The sequence below is a fragment of the Vigna unguiculata genome, chromosome 10 (assembly GCF_004118075.2).
Source record: "Vigna unguiculata cultivar IT97K-499-35 chromosome 10, ASM411807v1, whole genome shotgun sequence".
NCBI lineage: Eukaryota > Viridiplantae > Streptophyta > Magnoliopsida > Fabales > Fabaceae > Vigna > Vigna unguiculata.
Window position 1 is genome coordinate 15,086,296 of NC_040288.1, and position 16,852 is coordinate 15,103,147.

A 16,852-nucleotide genomic window follows, 5' to 3' on the forward strand; every position below is an offset into this window, starting at 1 on the left:
AAAAACACAATACTAATTTAATGCAAAACTTAAGTTCCAACAGATAAAGAAACAATACTTGTAAAAACATTACTCAACGATCACAGTTGTTGATGAAAATAGACAAATTACTAAGATAAAAAATTAGTTAGAAAAAAAAAGAAAAAGAACATTTATCACAATGGTAAAGTAATGATGACGCTCTCCAAACTGAGATATCCCCGCTTAATGTTCTTGGAAATATATTCTATTAAAATGGAACATAATATTTAATTGAAAAACACAATATTAATTTAATGCAAAACTTAAGTTCCAACAGATAAAGAAACAATACTTGTAAAAACATTACTCAACGATTACACTAGTTGATGAACATAGAAATATTATTAAGATAAAAAATTAGTTAGAAAAAAAAGAAAAAAACTTTCATCACATTGGTACAATCATAATGCAATGAACATTGATCAAACACGTGACCTTCAAATCTTCAGTCTGACGCTCTCCCAACTAAGTTATCCCCACTTAATGTCTTTAAACATATATCCATTAGAATGGAAATAAAAATTTAATTTAAAAACACTATTAATTTAATGCAAAACTTATGTTCCAACAGATAAAGAAACAATACTTGTAAAAACGTTACTCAACGATTACCGTAGTTGATGAACATAGACAAATTATTAAGATAAAAAATTAGTTAGAAAAAAAAGAGAAAAAGAATATTTATCACATTGGTAAAATAACGATGCGGTGAACGTGGATCGAACACGTGACCTTCAGATCTTCAGTCTGACGCTCTCCCAACTGAGCTATCCCCGCTTAATGTCCTTAGAAATATATTCTATTAAAATGGAACATAATATTTAATTTAAAACACAATAGTAATTTAATGCAAAACTTAAGTTCCAAAAGATCAAGAAACAATACTTGTAAAAACATTACTCAATGATTACTATAGTTGATGAACATAGAAATATTATTAAGATAAAAAATTAGTTAGCAAAAAAAGAACTTTTATCACATTGGTAAAATCATAAAGCAATGAACATTGATCAAGCACGTGAGCTTCAGATCTTTAGTCTAACGCTCTCCCAACTAAGTTATCCCCGCTTAATGTCTTTAAACATATATCCATTAGGATGGAACTTAAAATTTAATTTAAAAACACTATTAATTTAATGCAAAACTTCAATTCCAACAGATAAAGAAACAATAGTTGTAAAAATGTTACACAATGATTACAGTAGTTGATTAACAGATAAATTATTAAGATAAAAAATTAGTTAGAAAAAAAAAGAGAAAGAACATTTATCACATTGGTAAAATAATGATGCAGTGAACGTGGCTCGAACACGTGACCTTTAGATCTTCAGTCTGACACTCTTCCAACTGAGCTATCCCCGCTTAATGTCCTTAGAAATATATTCTATTAAAATGGAACATAATATTTAATTTAAAACACAATAGTAATTTAATGCAAAACTTAAGTTCCAAAAGATAAAGAAACAATACTTGTAAAAACATTACTCAATGATTACTGTAGTTGATGAACATAGAAATATTATTAAGATAAAAAATTAGTTAGAAAAAAAAAGAAAAGAACTTTCATCACATTGGTACAATCATAATGCAATGAACTTTTATAGAACACGTAACCTTAAAATCTTCGGTCTGACGCTCTCCCGAGTAAGTTATCCCCGCTTAATGTCTTTAAACATATATCCATTAGAATGGAACTAAAAATTTAATTTAAAAACACTATTAATTTAATGCAAAACTTAAGTTCCAATAGATAAAGAAACAATACTTGTAAAAACGTTACACAACGATTACAGTAGTTGATGAACATAGACAAATTATTAAGATAAAAAATTAGTTAGAAAAAAAAAAGAAAAAGAACATTTATCACATTGGTAAAATAATGATGCAGTAAACATCGATCGAACACGTGACCTTCAGATCATCAGTCTAACGCTCTCGCAATTGAGCTATCCCTGCTTAATGTCTTTAGAAATATATTCTATTACAAGCGAACATAATATTTAATTGAAAAACACAATACTAATTTAATGCAAAACTTAAGTTCCAACAGATAAAGAAACAATACTTGTAAAAACATTACTCAACGATCACAGTTGTTGATGAAAATAGACAAATTACTAAGATAAAAAATTAGTTAGAAAAAAAAAAGAAAAAGAACATTTATCACAATGGTAAAGTAATGATGACGCTCTCCAAACTGAGCTATCCCCGCTTAATGTTCTTGGAAATATATTCTATTAAAATGGAACATAATATTTAATTGAAAAACACAATATTAATTTAATGCAAAACTTAAGTTCCAACAGATAAAGAAACAATACTTGTAAAAACATTACTCAACGATTACACTAGTTGATGAACATAGAAATATTATTAAGATAAAAAATTAGTTAGAAAAAAAAGAAAAAAACTTTCATCACATTGGTACAATCATAATGCAATGAACATTGATCAAACACGTGACCTTCAAATCTTCAGTCTGACGCTCTCCCAACTAAGTTATCCCCACTTAATGTCTTTAAACATATATCCATTAGAATGGAAATAAAAATTTAATTTAAAAACACTATTAATTTAATGCAAAACTTATGTTCCAACAGATAAAGAAACAATACTTGTAAAAACGTTACTCAACGATTACCGTAGTTGATGAACATAGACAAATTATTAAGATAAAAAATTAGTTAGAAAAAAAAAAGAAAAAGAATATTTATCACATTGGTAAAATAACGATGCGGTGAACGTGGATCGAACACGTGACCTTCAGATCTTCAGTCTGACGCTCTCCCAACTGAGCTATCCCCGCTTAATGTCCTTAGAAATATATTATATTAAAATGGAACATAATATTTAATTTAAAACACAATAGTAATTTAATGCAAAACTTAAGTTCCAAAAGATCAAGAAACAATACTTGTAAAAACATTACTCAATGATTACTGTAGTTGATGAACATAGAAATATTATTAAGATAAAAAATTAGTTAGCAAAAAAAGAACTTTTATCACATTGGTAAAATCATAAAGCAATGAACATTGATCAAACACGTGAACTTCAGATCTTTAGTCTAACGCTCTCCCAACTAAGTTATCCTCGCTTAATGTCTTTAAACATATATCCATTAGGATGGAACTTAAAATTTAATTTAAAAACACTATTAATTTAATGCAAAACTTCAGTTCCAACAGATAAAGAAACAATACTTGTAAAAATGTTACACAATGATTACAGTAGTTGATTAACATAGATAAATAATTAAGATAAAAAATTAGTTAGAAAAAAAAAAGAAAAAGAACATTTATCACATTGGTAAAATAATGATGCAGTGAACGTGGATCGAACACGTGACCTTTAGATCTTCAGTCTGACACTATTCCAACTGAGCTATCCCCGCTTAATGTCCTTAGAAATATATTCTATTAAAATGGAACATAATATTTAATTTAAAACACAATAGTAATTTAATGCAAAACTTAAGTGCCAAAAGATAAACAAACAATACTTGTAAAAACATTACTCAATGATTACTGTAGTTGATGAACATAGAAATATTATTAAGATAAAAAATTAGTTAGAAAAAAAAGAAAAGAACTTTCATCACATTGGTACAATCATAATGCAATGAACTTTGATAGAACACGTGACCTTCAGATCTTCAGTCTGACGCTCTCCCAACTAAGTTATCCCCGCTTAATGTCTTTAAACATATATCCATTGGAATGGAACTAAAAATTTAATTTAAAATCACTATTAATTTAATGCAAAACTTAAGTTCCGACAGATAAAGAAACAATACTTGTAAAAACGTTACTCAACGATTACAATAGTTGATGAACATAGACAAATTATTAAGATAAAAAATTAGCTGGAAAAAAAAAAGAAAAAGAACATTTATGACACTGGTAAAATAATGATGCAGTGAATGTGGATCGAACACGTGACCTTAAGATCTTCAGTCTAACTCTCTCGCAATTGAGCTATCCCTGCTTAATGTCTTTAGAAATATATTCTATTACAAGGGAACATAATATTTAATTGAAAAACACAATATTAATTTAATGCAAAACTTAAGTTCCAACAGATAAAGAAACAATACTTGTAAAAACATTACTCAACGATTACAGTTGTTGATGAAAATAGACAAATTATTAAGATAAAAAATTAGTTAGAGAAAAAAAGAAAAAGAACATTTATCACAATGGTACAATCATAATGCAATGAACTTTGATAGATTACGTGACCTTCAGATCTTCAGTCTGACGCTCTCCCAACTGAGCTATCCCCGCTTAATGTCTTCATAATTATATTCTATTACAAGGGAACATAATATTTAATTGAAAAACATAATATTAATTTAATGAAAAACTTAAGTTCTAACAAATAAAGAAACAATACTTGTAAACACATTACTCAACGATTACAGCTATTGATGAAAATAGACAAATTATTAAGATAAAAAATTAGTTAGAAAAAAAAAGAAAAAGAACATTTATCACATTGGTAAAATAATGATGTGGTGAACATAGATCAAACACGTGACCTTCAGATCTTCAGTCCGACGCTGTCCCAACTGAGCTATCCCCGATTAATGTCTTTAGAAATATATTCTATTAAAATGGAACATAATATTTAATTTAAAACACAATAGTAATTTAATGCAAAACTTAAGTTCCAAAAGATAAAGAAACAATACTTGTAAAAACATTACTCAATGATTACTGTAGTTGATGAACATAGAAATATTATTAAGATAAAAAATTAGTTAGAAAAAGAAGAAAAAAACTTTCATCACATTGGTACAATCATAATGCAATGAACATTGATCGAACACGTGACCTTCAAATCTTCAGTCTGACGCTCTCCCAACTAAGTTATCCCCACTTAATGTCTTTAAACATATATCCATTAGAATGGAACTAAAAATTTAATTTAAAAACACTATTAATTTAATGCAAAACTTAAGTTCCAACAGATAAAGAAACAATACTTGTAAAAACGTTACTCAACGATTACTGTAGTTGATGAACATAGACAAATTATTAAGATAAAAAATTAGTTAGAAAAAAAAAAGAAAAAGAATATTTATCACATTAGTAAAATAACGATGCGGTGAACGTGGATCGAACACGTGACCTTCAGATCTTCAGTCTGACGCTCTCCCAACTGAGCTATCCCCGCTTAATGTCCTTAGAAATATATTCTATTAAAATGGAACATAATATTTAATTTAAAACACAATAGTAATTTAATGCAAAACTTAAGTTCCAAAAGATCAAGAAACAATACTTGTAAAAACATTACTCAATGATTACTGTAGTTGATGAACATAGAAATATTCTTAAGATAAAAAATTAGTTAGAAAAAAAGAACTTTTATCACATTGGTAAAATCATAATGCAATGAACATTGATCAAACACGTGACCTTCAGATCTTTAGTCTAACGCTCTCCCAACTAAGTTATCCTTGCTTAATGTCTTTAGAAATATATTCTATTACAAAGGAACATAATATTTAATTGAAAAACACAATATTATTTTAATGCAAAACTTAAGTTCCAACAGATAAAGAAACAATACTTGTAAAAACATTACTCAATGATTACTGTAGTTGATGAACATAGAAATATTATTAAGATAAAAAATTAGTTACAAAAAAAAGAACAGAACTTTCATCACATTGGTGCAATCATAATGCACTGAACATTGCTTGAACACGTGACCTTCAGATCTTGAGTCTAACGCTCTCCCAACTAAGTTATCCCCGCTTATTGTCTTTAAACATATATCCATAATGAAACTAAAAATTTAATTTAAAAACACTGTTAATTTAATGCAAAACTTAAGTTCCAACGGATAAAGAAACAATACTTGTAAAAACGTTACACAACGATTACAGTAGTTGATGAACATAGACAAATTATTAAGATAAAAAATTAGTTAGAAAAAAAAAGAAAAAGAACATTTATCACATTGGTAAAAGGGATAGAATACCCAAGGTGTTCTTCTTTAATTTTATATATCTTTTGTTGATAAAAGAAATATACCTTAATTTTACACTATATTAATTTAATGCAAAACTTAAGTTCCAACAGATAAACAAAACAATACTTGTAAAAATATTACTCAATGATTACAAACGTTGATGAACATAGACAAATTATTAAGATAAAAAATTAGTTAGAAAAAAAAAGAAAAAGAACATTTATCACATTGCTAAAACAATGATGCGGTGAACGTGGATCGAACACGTGACCTTCAGATCTTCAATCTGACGCTCTCCTTACTGAGCTATCCCCGCTTAATGTCTTCATAATTATATTTTATTACAAGGGATCATAATATTTAATTGAAAAACACAATATTAATTTAATGAAAAACTTAAGTTCTAACAAATAAAGAAACAATACTTGTAAGATAAAAAATTAGTTAGAAAAAAAAAAGAAAAAGAACATTTATCACATTGGTAAAATAATGATGCGGTGAACATAGATCGAACTCGTGACCTTCAGATCTTTAGTCCAACGCTCTCCCAACTGAGCTATCCCCGCTTAATGTCCTTAGAAATATATTCTATTAAAATGGAACATAATATTTAATTTTAAACACAATAGTAATTTAATGCAAAACTTAAGTTCCAAAAGATAAAGAAACAATACTTGTAAAAACATTACTCAATGATTACTGTAGTTGATGAACATAGAAATATTATTAAGATAAAAAATTAGTTAGAAAAAAAAGAAAAAAACTTTCATCACATTGGTACAATCATAATGCAATGAACATTGATCAAACACGTGTCCTTCAAATCTTCAGTCTGACGCTCTCCCAACTAAGTTATCCCCACTTAATGTCTTTAAACATATATCCATTAGAATGGAACTAAAAATTTAATTTAAAAACACTATTAATTTAATGCAAAACTTAAGTTCCAATAGATAAAGAAACAATACTTGTAAAAACGTTACTCAACGATTACCGTAGTTGATGAACATAGACAAATTATTAAGATAAAAAATTAGTTAGAAAAAAAAAGAAAAAGAATATTTATCACATTGGTAAAATAACGATGCGGTGAACGTGGATCGAACACGTGACCTTCAGATCTTCAGTCTGACGCTCTCCCAACTGAGCTATCCCCGCTTAATGTTTTTGGAAATATATTCTATTAAAATGGAACATAATATTTAATTTAAAACACAATAGTAATTTGATGGAAAACTTAAGTTCCAAAAGATAAAGAAACAATACTTGTAAAAACATTACTCAACGATTATAGTTGTTGATGAACATAAACAAATTATTTAGATAAATAATTAGTTAGAACATTTATCACATTGGTAAAATCATAATGCAATGAACATTGATCAAACATGTGACCTTCATATCTTCAATCCAACATTGTCCCAACTTAGCTATCCCATTTGATGTCTTTAGAAATATTTTCTATTAAAATGAAACATAATATTTAATTTAATACACAAATTAAGTTCTAAGAGAAAGTTAAAGAAATGAGACTTATAAATAAAACACACCAAGTAGTCTTATCCTATCAAAGTAAAACCTTTCTTATTTTATAATTTCAGTTTTTGCCTCTAATTAGGAGTGTAAAAGTGAGCCAACCCAGCACAACTCAGCTCACTTTTTGGTGAGCCAAAAACTTTACAATCCAGCCGACCCACCACAAGTTGGTGGATTATTGGGTTGACTCATACGATTTTTTTTTTTGCAATTTATTTTATATATTTATTGCATTACAATGAAAGTGAATTGGCTAGATTTATTTTTTATAATAGCAGAATCAAAGTGTTCACCTAATTCTCGAAATATTATTTTGAAGATAGTAGTTAAAGATTAAAGTATCAACATATGTAACTTGACAAACAAATAAATTAAATATTCAAACTATTCAAATATTATCGAGCAACATTCTAGTATTTAAAAATATCAAATTGTAACTTATATAATTAGAAGTGCTAAATAATTATAACAACAAAAATTTAAAAATTGTAAAAAAAATTAATAGTGTTGTTGGTGAGTTACGGGTCAACCCACCTTCAACTCTACTTGAACTCGTTTAACCCGTAGATTAAGTGAGCTAAGTTCAATTCAACCTACTTTAAAAAAAAAGCAAATTTTCTCAACCCAACCCAGCTAGAACCCTGGTGAGCCGGATTGGCTTAAGGATTGGATCCCATTTTTACATCTCTACCTCTAACTTTTCCAACATTATGTGAAAAATCTATATATAGTAGTATGATGATGAAAAATCTTTCAATTCTTTCTTTTCCTAAGTCTTTACAAGCTTCCCTTTGAATGGATGAAGTGCAAGCTTGTGTGAGTTGCATAAAGTGGTCCTGAGGTGATCCTTAGTAGACTCTCATTTGAGATTGATGAGTCATTATTTTACTCCATTCCACTAGCGTTTGTGTACCCATTTGATAGTTGTTTAGTGCTTAATTTTCTTTTATTAGTTCATTTTCCTCAATTGGGCTTCATTGGGCCATTATTCCGAATTTTGAGTAATTTGGCATTAATTGGTCTAATTATTGTTTGTAATTATTTTTATGTATTATGTGGAGCAAATTTTGGAGCTTGGACATTTATCTTAAGGTCAAGAGAGAGTTGTCACGTGATTTCCACATCATTGCCACGTCTGCGCCAAGTCAGTCAGCCTGTCCACGTCATTGGGCCAACATTTTTACCCCAAAGTGGCATTTTTGTACTTTTGAGTGGCAGAATGACATTTTTGTAATTATGAGTGGTAGAATTGATGTTTTGGAGAGCACCATTGTTAGGGTTCGGGCATTTTGTTGATTCTTCCATAAATTGGAGCAATTAGTAACGTTTTTTGCACATTATCTCTTTAAACTTGAGTTTTCTGTCTTATTTTCTCCTCTTAACTATGCATTTCAGTTCGTAGTTTATTGTTGATTCAAATTCTATAGGCAACTAATTTTCGTATGCATTGATTCCTTGCAAAGAATGAAATGAAACCTTGAGATTAATGTTTTGTTTAGTGGGTTTTGTTATTTCTTCGTTGTGGATTTGCATTTGTGTTTTAATTGAAGAACCCAATCTGGTTTTGCTTAATTTTCAGAGTGGGAAATTCGTTTTAGTTGATTTTCATGCTTAATGAACTATGACAAATTCAGGAATGCTTGCATTTCTTAATTGCATGTTGAATTCGTGGTTAACCTCCACTTAGTTGTTTAACAGCGAGTTTCATGAGGAATGACGAAACCATTTTAGTTTGTAATCTATGATAGGTGAAATTTCATTCAAAGCAAGGAATCACTGCTATTTTTGTGGCTGTTTAATCAAAATTGCAATTATGTTTTATTGTTATGTTGAATTTCCTGAACCTATCAACCCCCCTCCCTTTGGTGTTGTGTTTGAATCTGGAAATTAAGCTTTGGACGAAAATATTGGTTGTTGGGAGACGACTTGGTTCAACTTTCACATACTGCATTTAATCTGTTTTATTTTATCGGATACGACCTCGATCAGAGACTTTTGACCATTTGTTGAAGATCACTTTCTATTTTAAGGCCTAGCTAACCTTAATGAATACTTTTTGGCCATGTGAGGTGCTCCTTGGTAGACTCTCCAATGAGGTTTTTGACCATCTAATGGAGAGGGTCGAAGATCACTTTCTATTTTAAGGATTAGTTCACTCTAAGTCCCAAATTGGCTAATTATTGTTTCACTTGATTTATAATGCTTGATTCTTTGTGTGATGGTATGGCCATGTGAAGAAAGGTCTTGGTTGCCCACCCTCTCATTGATGAAGACCTACTTTTGCTTCTACTTACAAAAGAAAATCTATAAAAATACATGCATCTAAATAGAAAATTACTCTATACATTTTTGTACAAGACTAAGAAGAAGAAGAAAATCTTTATTTTCTAATCTTCAAATGTAGAGTCTTCCTCCATGTAAAGAAAGGTATTGGTTGCCCACCATCTCCTTGATGAAGACTTATTGAAGACCTACTTGTTGTTCTACTTTTTACAAAAGAAAATCTACAGTTATACATACATCTATAATAGAAAATTACTCTAAAATCTATAGTTATACATGCATCTACAATAGAAAATTATTCTATACATTTTTGTACAAGACTAATAAGAAGGAAGAAGATCTTTATTTTCTACTCTTCAAATGTAGAGTCTTCGTCCATAAGGCTTTATGTTCTCCTATTCTCTTGGCCATAGTTTTTTTCGCTGAATGGTTTCCATCATGATAACATTGATAAATTATGACAATTATCAAATGCAACATGCTACTAATGGAAAAATAAAAGCTATGTGTGCATAAGATGAACACTATCTTGATATAAATTTGTGTTGTTTAAACTTAAATTAAAATTATTTATTTATTTATACAATTTAAAAGTTCAATTACATAAAGAAAAATAAAAGTGCTATGTTTAAATCTCATTTATATTTTATTATAAGTTGAAAAGCGTAAATAAAGTTCATTTTAAGTATTCATTAACAAAAGATAATATCAAGTCACTACTAAAATTTTGGATTTTTGCGTCAGTTTAATGTGTTATTTAGTGGCGGTTGGAATTGCCACTATTTTTTCTACCGTTAGTTAATTTAACTGTTATAGAATTTAGCGCCACAAAGTAATATAACGTTGGTTTACTAAAACCGTCGGCATAACCACCACTAAAATGGTTAATGCCAATTTAACCGCCTCTAAATCAATTTTTTTAAAAAATAAATACTTAACGACACTTGCAACCGCTGGTAAGCCTAGGAATTTAAAAAAATGGTGGCGATTGTAACTGCTAGTAAGTTTTGGAATTAAAAATAAATTGTGGCGATTGTGACTTGTAACGTCCCATTTAATAAATAAACTTGATAAAATGAGATATCACATGCAATATAACATAAAGAGCCACACAACGAAGTATATATGTGTTAACCATTACAGTCATCCAAAATATACTAGAAGAGTAACTAAGGCACACCACGATGCCATGAACAGAATAAGAACAAAAGTTTGACAATTATCCAAAAATACATGCTCATAGAGCAAGTTAGTACATAAGCCACATTGCTTTAAGAAATACTCAGAGCAAGGGAATCCAACCCAAGATTAGCTACGCTGCGGAGTTTCTATCACCCTGATGACCACTAGGGGTTCCCACATCTGCTCACATCAATAAATTGATGATCATCGCAAAAGGAGAAAACCACACACAAGGCAAACACAAACAAACATAAAGGGTAAGCTAGATTATAGATCAGTTTAACATGTTATGGCACACAAACACTTAAAGCAGATCATAGACATGCAACAAGATAAGTAAACGATCATGTGATAGCAAACAAGCAAGACTCGAAGACTTAATTATCTGGATACATATAATCAGTCGGATTCACTAGATGTTTGCACTTGTGGTGGCCTCTACTGCTCTGCACAACCATTGCCAATAGGTTTCACCCTACCACACACAAGGTTAGCCTTCAAACATCTAATGATATTATCCTGCCAAAGACTAGGGCATCCTACTACTCTCACCACTTGAGTCAGTACGCTCTACGTGAGACTAACCGACTCTTTAGAGTTTCAGGATGCAATCCTTACTTGAATCCATACTTAATTATATATGCTAAAGCACCACCATAAAACCTTACTAAGAGATTCGTGGAATTACGTCCATTACTTGAGGCATCACCATGAGCTCTCACCAAGAGGGTCATGGAATTATGTCCATTACATGAGGGACCAACATGAGCTCTCACCAAGAGGGTCATGGAAGTACGTCTATTACACATGGCACCACCCTGAGATCTCACCAAAAGATTCATGGAATTACTTCCAATTCATACCAAAGCCATGCTTCACCAACCAACCATAGAGTTATCATGCATACCAATCTCATGCCAATATACAACCAACCATCCAATCATGTTTCATATGCATAATCATACCAAGCTCATAAATTCCTGCCCACATAATCAGATATTAGATGCATATTCACATACTTCGTACTTTAAATAGGGTACTCCAACCAATCATACAACTAACAACCAAAAACATGGAAAAGAATAGCAATAGAGCAAGTTCTTGCACTAGTCTCGCTCAAGCTGTGGACCCTCGCTCAGGCGAAAGAGGTCTTTCGCTCAAACTATTGGCCCTCGCTTAGGCGAGACTGCCAACAAAGAGCCCCGTAGGTTTCGTGAGTTCTCGCTTGGGCGAGACCTCCTCGCCTGAGTGAGACTACTTTTCGCCCAAAGGTGAGGTCCCTCACTTCAGCTACAACTACAGCAAAACACATCAGGCTCTCACAAGTTCGCGCTTAAGTGGGACTCTCTCACTTGAGCGAGATGCTTCCTCGCTCAAAACGAAAGCCCTCCTCCTAAGCGAGAGCTCGAGCGGAAACCAGGGTAAGGTTATGCTATTCTCGCCTAGGCGAGACAAGCTCGCTTAGGCAAAAATACCGGTCCTCGCCACTATTCAAACACGCATCAAATAGATATTCAATGCCAAACACCATCTCAAGGTTTTCCATGCAATCACAATATCACACAAGTCATATGAATCATGAAGCAAAGCTATAAACAGGCATATATACAAAAAATACGCAAACCCTAGCTTCCCTTACATGGAAAATGCTAGCAAAAGACACAAACACCCCAAACAGACAAACACTATCGCTCCAAGAGCAAATTCGCGAGCTGAAAACACTGGAACAAATTGAATACGAGGTTACCACGGTGAACCCTAAATGGAATCACGAAAACAGAGCTTAGAAAAGAGAGGGTATGGGTTGAGAACCAACGCACGTGAAATGGAAGATGGGGTTGAGCTAACTTGACAAGGAACGAGACCAAACCCTAGCAAAGCTCTACGTTTCAACTGTGAGAGGGAGGAGAGGAATAGTTTTCTGAAAATGGGCAGAATGAGATGGTTAGGGATGGTTTTGGGGTTTTAGGCACCATGTGGGCCAGCCTTAGGCCCAACTGATTAGGGTAGGCCCTTAAACATTGGGGCAGAAAATAAGTGGGCCTTACATGACTACTAGGAAGCTTAAGAATTTAAAAAAGTTAGTGGCAGGTGTAACCGTCGGTATGTTTAGGGTATAAAGATGTTTTACTTTTAATTTAATAAAATGATATAAACATTTTTTTAAATACTTGGACAATTGTCATGATTATAAGCATTTTTTGTCCAAAATGATTATTCATTAACCTAAATTGCTTGCCCCATGTATAGTTACCCATGTTTGTGTGTCGTATCTCTTTCTCACGCAACTTGTTCAATGAACTTGATACCCCCACACACCACACCACACCACACGCCTCTTTTATTTAATTTTACATAACCTTTTTCCAAATCCTTAAAAGGCTGTTCTTACAGCACCAATAGCAACAACGAAGGTACCAATGCAAAAGAGAATACCCAAAACCTTAATCTTCCATAAATCCTAATCTCATTGTTGAATACTACTGAAATTTGTTTATAACCTTTTTACATGCAGAATAAAAGATTTGAAGGTTCAATATGAACCTGTTGTACCTGTACATGCTAGTAAAAGTTTTGCCTTCTCTTATTGGTTTGACACTAAAATCCCTTGTTGCTGTTATTTATTAGAGGTTCCACAATTTTTATGTCTTTAAATAAATTTTTAAATTTAATTATCTACTATTGTCTTAGTTATAAAGTGCATATATTTCTTTTGTCAATTTAAAGACTAATTAATGCAATTAACTTTTAACAAACATAGAATTAAACCAAATAGACATTCAAATATTAAATTAGCTACATCAAGATATATAACTCATTGATCCAAGTTTTAGTGAAAATTCCACCTAAAATTAAGATTATTACAAAGATTAACTAATGCACATTATTTCATCAGAATTATGCAATTAAACGTGTTTATATGAGAATAATATTAAGATTGTGAAAAGTCCTCTTATTGCACCTCAAAATTGAAAAAAAAAATAATGAAGGGAAATAAACATTTAATGTGCATTTTTTTTCCTTATGAACATGTAGGTTATGATGGTTTTGGGCATGACACTTTCTGTTTTACTACCCTTTTCGAAACCTTACTGGAAAGAAAATTGCAGAGAATAGAAGGTTGATGAATATCTCTTACACATGGAATATTGAACAAATAATGTAATTTCTTAAATTTTCCAAATATACTAAGAAAATTTATCTGAGGAGAATAACTAACGAAAAGTGGTAGAAAAAGTGGCATGTAGCAGAAAAAGTATATGAGGATGTAGCAGAGATGCTTCCCGAGGATGGTAAACTAAGGAAAGTAACTTTGTAACATGATGCTCAGTTTACTCAACAATTCATACATATGGTACTAATATACTCTGTTAATCAATGTTTAGTGTTTAATGCTTGAGATGTTACCATAACTCCAAAGATAGTCACTATATCACCTGAGATGTTTAATTCAAAAGTCTGACTCAAAATGATGACAACAACATAGTCACTATATTGTAAGACCCGTGGAATTAAATTAATTAATTAATAAATGCGGGTAGGAAGAACATTTATTGTATTAAATTCTGAATTGTATGACGTGAAAAAGTACTAGCTTAAGTGGTTGAGAGTACTTTTATTGTGTGAGAGGACTTGGGTTTGAGTCCTTTGTATGCCGGTTATAGGTTATCTATGTGATTATATATTTTTATATATACAATCATGTTGTGGAATGATATAATAATTAAATTATGTTAGTTTGCATGAAACATGAATTGGTTAATTGGTTGTACATTGATTTGGCAATTGGAATGGTTATGGGTTCAAACCTTGGTGGAACCTATATTAAGCTTTCTTTTTGATAAACTTGATTTTTGGCAAAGAAAAGAAGGGATAGAAACCTTAGCAGCCAGGGGAGGAAAGGGTTTTGTTTGGTCTTTGTTGGTACTGCACGTAAAGGGAGAAAAATCAGAGTGAAGAGAGTGAGTTGAGTGAATTATTGAGGCAGTTTTGAGGAAGCAAGTAGGAATCTAGAGCCATTCAAGTTTTAAGCAAAAGGATCCAGGTTAGGGGAGTTTTCACGTAATTTTTTTTATGTTGTGTATGAACTGTATGAATAGTGGTATAAATTATATGCATGTTTCTGGTTTTGGTTGCATTTTCAAAATTCTAGAAAATTTCCAGAATCCGCCTGGCAGGCTGTTCATAGCCGCTAGGCGGCACATGCACTTAATCATGGTTTTGGGTTTCTGGGGACGAACCGCCTGGCGGCACATTCCCAACCGCTAGGCGACGCATGGGGTTTTTACCAAATTCTAGGTTTGTGGATGAAGGGCCTGGCGGTGCTGATCGAGCCGCCTGGCGACGCGAGCAATATGTCTCGATTTCGTTGATTTTGGGGTTCTGGGTGATTTCCAAGCGGGGAAAATCTGTGATAATGGTTGATGGATGATCAGATGTTAAAAATTACTATTGAATGTTGTGTAATTGAAGGGTAGTTGACTTAAGACAGTGCGGGTAGGTATTAAGATCGAAAAGTTGGAAAAATTGATACTGCAGAACCATTGGGGTGTCAATTTTGAGGGAAAATTTAGGGAACTGGTGTAGTTCGTATATTGGACTTCATGTAGGTGAAGTTAAGGGAGAAGTGGGAAGATTGGACTCTCGCGGGTGTAGTGCAAAATTCTGGAATTCCCAAGACTGATGCACCGCCTGGCGGCACGGGGCTAGCCGCCAGGCGCCGGCGTAGGGAAATGCCTCTGCGTGGTGGCAAAGTACAGTTTTGCATTTTGGGAGGTTTGATGAATAGGGGTGTGGAAAAATAAAATCAAGGATTGGTAGTTTGTTATTTCGCAGGTGAAGGAAGTGTGAAGAGGTACGTCTAAGTGGAAACCTTAGTACAACTATCACTAAAGCTTAACCATGATATACTGGAAATTGGGGGATTAGTATGAATAGGAGGGAGAGCAGTTAAAGGAAGCAAATAATTTATTGTATTGGACTAGGAATGATGGCTATCTAATCTGTTTTGGTATCAAGGGTTTTAAGACTTAGCTTAGTCTAAGGTTCGATGCAAGGGAAATCATGACTTTGGGTAATTGTGTGAGTGAAATTTAGTACATGGACAGTTTCTTAGGGGATAGTAAATTATGAAATGAGGTAGGGATGCACACTTAGGTGGTGAATGAAGCAAGGAACTTGGTACTCCTAAAATAGGTTGGAGTAAGGAGTTAGAAGATTACCCTAAAGTTCAAGTGGCAACATTAGAGTGGATTCCATATCAAAAATCTTAATGAGAGAGAGGGATCAATAAGAGATTGGATAATATAGGGAGAAGTCTGAACCATAATATGCAACTAAGTCAAGAATCTAGTATGTGCGTTTGAGGTAACATCAGAGTGGCAAGCTATACAAGCTGAACCAAAACTAGTAAGCTCGATGTACTGGTATAGCGCTTGGCTGGGATGTTGGTCCCGCTAGGCGATAACGAGGAAATAGTGGGATTCTGGTGCAGGAGGCGTCTGGTAGAGGGGGAGGTTCCGCCAGGCGATCGTGGCAGAATTAGGGGACCTCTGGAGTACGTGCGCCTGGCGGCGTGTGCTGTCTCGCCAGGCGGTGTCTGCGTTAATTGATGGTTTTGAGGCGCTTGACGCCTGGTGGTACGTGTCCCCCGCCAGGCGGTCTGGAAGCTGGCAGCACCTAGCGGCACGTGTCCCCCGCCAGGCGATTTTTTTGTTGCAACACTGGGTTGTTAAAGTCTGTATGCGTGATCTACAAGGCTTTTGGTGATGCTTCAAAGGTGGGATTGTTGGGTTCCTTGAGTTGAGCTCGGAACGTATCCCTTGAGTTGAGCTCGGGATAGGGGTTA

General features: G+C 32.6%; 7 non-coding genes across 7 annotated transcripts; all 7 read right to left on the reverse strand.

Moving 5' to 3' along the window:
* Positions 1–725: 725 nt before the first annotated feature.
* TRNAF-GAA lies at positions 726–798 on the reverse strand. The gene has a single exon. It is a non-coding gene; the product is annotated as a tRNA-Phe (tRNA).
* Positions 799–1,310: 512 nt separating this feature from the next.
* Positions 1,311–1,383, reverse strand: TRNAF-GAA. The gene has a single exon. It is a non-coding gene; the product is annotated as a tRNA-Phe (tRNA).
* A 1,371-nt stretch (positions 1,384–2,754) lies between these two features.
* On the reverse strand, positions 2,755–2,827 carry TRNAF-GAA. The gene has a single exon. It is a non-coding gene; the product is annotated as a tRNA-Phe (tRNA).
* A 515-nt stretch (positions 2,828–3,342) lies between these two features.
* Positions 3,343–3,415, reverse strand: TRNAF-GAA. Its single transcript has one exon. It is a non-coding gene; the product is annotated as a tRNA-Phe (tRNA).
* A 1,711-nt stretch (positions 3,416–5,126) lies between these two features.
* On the reverse strand, positions 5,127–5,199 carry TRNAF-GAA. The gene has a single exon. It is a non-coding gene; the product is annotated as a tRNA-Phe (tRNA).
* A 1,047-nt stretch (positions 5,200–6,246) lies between these two features.
* TRNAF-GAA lies at positions 6,247–6,319 on the reverse strand. Its single transcript has one exon. It is a non-coding gene; the product is annotated as a tRNA-Phe (tRNA).
* Positions 6,320–7,088: 769 nt separating this feature from the next.
* Positions 7,089–7,161, reverse strand: TRNAF-GAA. The gene has a single exon. It is a non-coding gene; the product is annotated as a tRNA-Phe (tRNA).
* Positions 7,162–16,852: the final 9,691 nt, after the last annotated feature.